This window comes from Amblyomma mixtum, chromosome 1 (genome assembly GCF_055824585.1).
Source record: "Amblyomma mixtum isolate Tamu chromosome 1, ASM5582458v1, whole genome shotgun sequence".
Taxonomy (NCBI): domain Eukaryota; kingdom Metazoa; phylum Arthropoda; class Arachnida; order Ixodida; family Ixodidae; genus Amblyomma; species Amblyomma mixtum.
Genome location: NC_143012.1, coordinates 184202606 through 184209096, shown reverse-complemented (window position 1 = coordinate 184209096; position 6491 = coordinate 184202606). Strand labels below are relative to the sequence as shown.

The following is a 6491-nucleotide window of genomic DNA, read 5'->3' as shown; positions in this document are numbered from 1 at the left end:
TTATGTCCTGAGGGCACCTGGTCAGGACGGTGAACAGAACGGGTATATGACATCCGGCAATGCTGACTCTCGCAGTGCACATTCCAATCACGGCAGCGGGGCTGCCATCGGCGACGCGAACCGTGGACATGGCGGCAGGCGTTAAAACTTTCTTCAGACGGCGGCGCAAAGAAGAGCTCAGTACAGACACTTGGGCGCCAGTATCATTGAGGGCAAGGACCGGGACACCATCCACGAGAACATACAAGAGATTACGTTGGGCAGCCGGGGTCAAGAGAGGATTTTCAGGCCGGGTCAATGATGCAGCGTCACCTCCGGGGGCTGCATCGGCTAGTTTTCCGAGAAGTGGCGGGAGGTCGAAGGAGAAGGGCTGCGGCGTGTGGTAGGAGAACGGGGGCGGCGGCCTAATGGGGAAGGTGAGCGGCTGGACCCACGAGCGTGCGGAGCGGGCTCGTCACGGAGCGGATCGGGACGTGGTGTGAAGCGACGCGAGCCGTAGTCGTTGCGGCGGTCGACGAAGGAGTAGGGGCGAGGTGGCGGGGACCAACGGCGGCGGCAGTGACGGGAGATGTGACCGACGCGAGAGCAGGTAAAACAGATCGGCCTGTCTTCAGAGGTACGCCATTCGGCAGGATTGCGATATCGGTACCGAGGCGAGAAGCTGCGACTGTAAGTGGCAGCTGCGATCACTGGAGGGTCCGGGCTGGCATGAGTGTTGTCCACGACGCGAGGAGAAGGGACGGCCATGTTCGCAACCTCCTGGCGAACGACGGCTTGGATGAGGGCCAAGGTGTTGTCCGGCAGTGGCAAGGAAGAAACAGCGGGCGTCATCGCCTCCAGTTCGCGGCGCACGATACGGATTAAGTTAGCCGGGTCGGAAGGCTGCCGCAATGTTGGCAGATCTTCACAGGAGGAGCTAGCAGCAGTATTCGGCAGCCGGTCAAAACGGTGAGAAATGCGCCGGTGTTTGGCTTGCTCGAAACGCCGGCACACCTCAAGAACAGAAGCGACCGTGGAACAGTCTTTGCATAGAAGCAGATTAAAGGCACCGTCGGCAATGCCTTTCAGTATGTGGCCAACTCGATCGGCCACGGACATGTCTTTATCAACTTTACGGCACAAGGCGAGGACGTCTTGTATGTAGGCTATGTATGTCTCGGAGGAAGTTTGGACGCGTGACGAGAGTGCCTTCTTGGCGGCGAGTTGGCGGCCGATGGGTTTTCCGAAGAGGTCGCGGAGCTTCTGCTTACAGATGTCCCATGAGGTCAAGTCATCTTCGTGGGTTTCGATCCACACTCGCGGTGCCGGTCAGGTAAAATATCACGTTAGCGAGCATCAGCGTTGGATCCCACCTGTTGTGCGTGCTGACGCGTTCGTAAAGGGCCAGCCAGTCGTCCACATCAACGTCGTCTGTACCGCAGAACGTGCCCGGTTCGCGGTGGTGGGCGACGACGACCGCTGGCGGTGTTGACGGAGAGGGAGATGGCTCGGACTCGGTAGACATGTTGGCGAGACGGCAGCCACGGCGGAGAGCCAGCTTGAGGTCGGGGATCGAATTTAGCAATCTCCGCCAAATGATACGTGGCGGCTAGAAGCAGCTGTAGAAACAGCAGAGGTAACCTGCTACGCAAGGGACCGACGGCTTGGAGTAGTCTCTCAGCACACAAGCGCGCACCTCAGCGTCGTCTTCGTTACAAACCACTTCGATGTCCTCCCAGCGTCCGTAGCAATATAGTCACAAATGAAGGATGGGCAGAATATTGATTTCGCACAATGCGCTTATTTTGCGCCGTGCGTGTGAACGAGGGAACAATGGCCCCTCAACAGGTGCGCGCTTTCCCCCTGGCCGCCCCGCTTCAGGTGTTGGACGGGTTGTGCGTGTCACCGTGTGAACTAAGGAACAATGCTCCCTTCGACGGGCCGCTCTCTTCCTTTCCTGTTTCCACCATGCAGCCGTGTCTGAGGAAAGATGACTTTGGACGTACCGACAAGCGGCCGCCAGCGTGGACCGCTCGTGTCGAGTACGAATATGTAGTTTCTTGTGTTCGAAAACGCCTTATTTCTACAAACCAGCGGCCGACATAACAGTGGCGACTGGGAAGCAGACCATAGCCGAGCGTTCAGCTGTCCCGTACACCAACCATGACCATGCTCACGCTTTCTGGACGGACACTGGAATTAAATGGCTCTTCTTGGACATCGCGGTTGCGACGGCTTCAATTGTGCTCTCAGAAAAAAATCCTCACGGAGAGCGCCCAGACGAGGGCCCACCTGCCTATGCTGTGTGGGGAGGAGACATATGACACCGTGTCAGCTAACATCCAGCCAAGCACTCTAGCTGCCATGGCGCACGGTAACATCGTAGCTACAATGCTCACTGCCCTGTTCTACTTTGGGACGCTGCCTACGAGCACAGCAGCCACCGAGCAGAGAGCCGGAGCAACGCAATTCCTATCCTGACAATGCTCTCTTTGGACATCACACTAAGCGACCGATTCATGCGTGGACTGTGTGACGAGCCCTCGCAAGAGAGATGTTTGCAGAGAAGGGCCTCACATTCACGAAAGCATATGACATCGCCTTCCGAACGGAGAGTGCAGGGCAGCAGCAGTGAAAGATGCAGCGACCTATTGAGCCATTGTAGCAGACAAGCTATTGGAACAACCAGACCGATATCATAAAGGAAACCACGAAAAAACTTTCAAAAGTACAAATGGTTGCAGGTGTGGATCATAGAAACCCGTTGTACTTGGAATAGTAGCCAGCAAAGCTACCACCGGGACCAGTTGGCTGATCATTATGCAAACGTACGCGCTATAAGCGATTCAAAAAACACACACACGGCACAGAAGCGCAAACTAAGAATTATTCCTTATGAAAGATGCATTTATATACGTAACGTCAGTCTAGGAAAGGCAACCTTCCCGTCAATCATACACGTGACCATCACCACGACCCAGTATGTACACATATCATATCAATTTCGTTTTTTGTAAGTGCAATAGATGGAGCGCTTTAAGGGTGTAATTTTTCGCATTTTCGATTAAAAACGCTCGAACTATTTCTCTTTCAATCCTTTCTTTCTACTTACCTACAACTGTGGTCCTGTGGAATAGTGGCTCGCAATTCTTTTTACAGGGCTGCAGTGGTGCGCTAGATTCCCCGGGTGGTTCATTTTTCCGCAGCCATTATTGTGCTCTGAAGCCTCGTGTGACATTGCCCATAGGGATAGGTTTATACCATTGCAGAGAGACATTATTTATAACAGACCAATATCATGCGGGAAACAATACATTGGGGCAGTCGGTGGTGGTGGTGGTGAAAAACATTTATAATGCAATAAATATTTACAGAGAGGTGATTGGGGTAGGCCCTATTGGCCCTTTCCCCTAACAATACTAGGTGGAGCCCCTATTCCGGGGCCCCATTGGCAAGCAACGCCGCCCGCGTCCGGTGAACCAAGGCCTTTTGGCTCTTTAGGTGCTGACAGCCGAGCAGGGCCGCCTCCCAGTCCTCTCTGGTGGGGTTGGGGTTGGGGGGGATAGATGAGTTTGATTTACACGCCCAAACCATGTGGAAGGTGTCAGCCACCTCCCCACAGAACTGGCACGTGCCATCAAAGGATGCGTTGAAATGTTTAAGTACCGCCGGGCACAGTACAGTGTTAGTAAGAATTTTGATGAGGAGGCGCTCGTCAGCGCGATCCAGTCCCTTACAAGGGGCCGGGTAGCGCCGGTGCTCCTCCTTGTAGTAATCGGTGATGTGTTTGAATGTAAGGGCCAGATTGTCTGATTGGGAGTAGGCGCCCAAGGACAGGGAGATAGCCCGGGGAGAGAGTGCGCGGGCGGCCTGATCGGCCTGTTCGTTTCCCTGGAGGCCCTGGTGACCGGGGGCCCAAATTAGTTTGCGTGGAGTTGGATCTTCGCATCGGCAGCTATATTCTAATATGCGCCAGGCAAGCGGGGGAGCCCAGCCCAACTCATAGTTCCGACAGGCCCCTCGCTAGTCGGGGATGATGTGTTTCTACTTGGGAGTAGTGAGAGCAAGAGCAATGGCAATCTCCTCCGCGTGTGTTGCGCTGTAGGCTTTGAAAGTGAGCCCGTTGACTGTGTTTGTGTTGTGTACGACTGCGGCCGTGTACCGCAACCCGTGGTGGGGGCCGGCAAGGTTCACGTAATACACATGTTGTTGGTTACCGGGTTTCTAAGTTGTGAACAGATATCACACCGCGACACACATCACCGGTGAGCTTGAGGTGGCCGTGAAATGCGAGCGATCCTCTGCTGGTGTTGAGTTGAATGTCCGTGAGGAGCTTTTTAGGGGCAGTCGGGGAGATGTGCCAACACGAGGCTTCTAGAGCACAGCAATAACCACCCAGTAATGTAGTGCACCACTGCAGCAGGTGTAAAAAGAATTGCGAACCACTATTCCAAGCACAAATGTAGGTAAGAAGAAAGAAAGGATTGAAAGAGAAATAGTTTAAAAATTTTTGATCGAAAATGCGTAAAATAGAACTTGTGTAAGCACTCCATCTATTGCACTGAAAAAAAAAACGAATTTGATATGACATGGGTAGATGCTAGGTCGTGGTGGTGGTCACGTGCATGAATGACAGGAAGGTTGTCTTTCCTATACTTAGGTTTCGTACATAAACGCATATTCCACAAGAAATAAGCAGTTAATTGTTAGTTTGTGCTTGGGTCATGTGTGTGTGTGTGTTTTGAGTCGCTTATAGCACGTACGTTTGCATAATGATCAAACAACTAGCCCCGGTGTTAGCTTTGCTGGCTACTATATCAAGTACAACGGGCTTCTATGTTGCACATCTGCAACCATTACACCCTGTGTACTGCCTCGTGAACAACATTGCGGAGGAAAGGACCAGGACCCGAACTCTCACGTATGCCCTGGACCGCGGCCTGAAGAGCGTTGCATTAAAGACTGTGTTGGGAGCCATGGCGCCCAAAGAGAGGACGGCTCGGAGAATATGCAAAATTGTTCGTGCTGAAAGCTGGAGGCAGATTGGGTTATACCGGGTCCCCATTGAATCGACCTGCGCTCAAACGCTCGACAAAGAAAGACCAAGGTGATAGTGCGATACTTCCGTTACCTGTCGTAGTCCCTTGGGGAAGAGAAGTGGGAGATGACTTTTGCTTCATTACCAAGAAAGCAGCGTCGACCAAGTGAGCCAAGTTTGCCGATCCAGTTAAATCCACTTTAGTGCAGCTGTTAGGGATGGCACACAGCATTTATAATACGTCCCCTGGGCTGGAGAAAGCTGCTTGCGTCACTGAAGGTGTAAATTGCATCAGAAAACTACCAAAACCAAAAAAGAAGCGCTTTGCAATCAAGAAGACTTGATTTTTTGATTGACCACGCATTTACGCTTCAAATTTCGGGCAAAACCGGTGGATTCGTAGCTATGAAAAGGGAGGAAAACAAGAGAAAAGCTACTGATGCCATTCGAAAGAATTTCGATGAATTGTGTGGGGATGAAAAAGATCTGAGGAAAATGAGACTGAAATCGACCAATTCCTGTTCCCGGCTAAAGTTGGAAAAGCTCTCGGACACGGTCAAAATAAGCATGGGGCTCACACTGCGGCCATTCTTTTCGGTCAAGACGCACAACGAAGAAAACACCATCAGGATAATCGTTGAGGACAAAAACACGTGGCAAAGTCATGTTGCTAGATATCTGCATGTGCAACTGTCTAAGCTGACATGTGATGACCCATACGTGGTGCAAGGATCAGAGCAGGTCATCAGCTTCTTGAAGTACGAGCAACCGGTGATGTGCTTGCCTGTGAATGTTAAAGACATGTTTCATTCAATTCCTCAAGACGGTGCGATTTCTGCAGTAGAGGAATGTATTGACAGCTACGGAGCAACAAATTTCAGAATGAATTGGGAAGAGCGTCACTGGTTCCTTGAACTGCTTTGAGTGTACTTAAGATTCCTGTACGTGCAGTACGATGGTAATGTGTACGCTCAGCGAGGCGGCATATGCATTGGTTCGTGTCTTGCTCCTGCTTTTTCGAAGTTATGCATTACAAAGGGTGATCGCAGCCTCAGACCAGAACTTGTAGGCAGGAATATGTTAGCATTCGTACAATATGTTGACGATTTCTTGCTCTGTTTCAGTGCGGAAAAAGCTTTCGCGGTTGACGCGGATGCGATGGTCACGCTTTTAAACGCATAATCGATGGTCTTTACTTCACTTGTGAACTGCCGGAAAAAGCGATAAGATTCCTCGATCTACAAACACAGGAAACCCCTGTCCATACTTGCTGTTGCTATCGTACAAAAAGTGAAAAAAAAGCATCATAAGATATGATTCCCGCCAATCTAAGCTTGTAAAAAGGAGTGTTGCTCACTCGAGCATGACGAAAAACCTTACGAAGTCCTGCGATCACAAAATGACAGAAATTATCAGCAAGAAAATCAGTAGGCTGATCGATAGTGGGTTCCCTGACAACATGATCACGTCAGTG

General features: G+C 51.4%; 1 pseudogene; it reads right to left on the bottom strand.

Annotated features, from left to right (window-relative positions):
- Positions 1-283: 283 nt before the first annotated feature.
- LOC149370191 (uncharacterized) lies at positions 284-1504 on the bottom strand (annotated as a pseudogene).
- Between the last annotated feature and the right edge of the window lie 4987 nt (positions 1505-6491).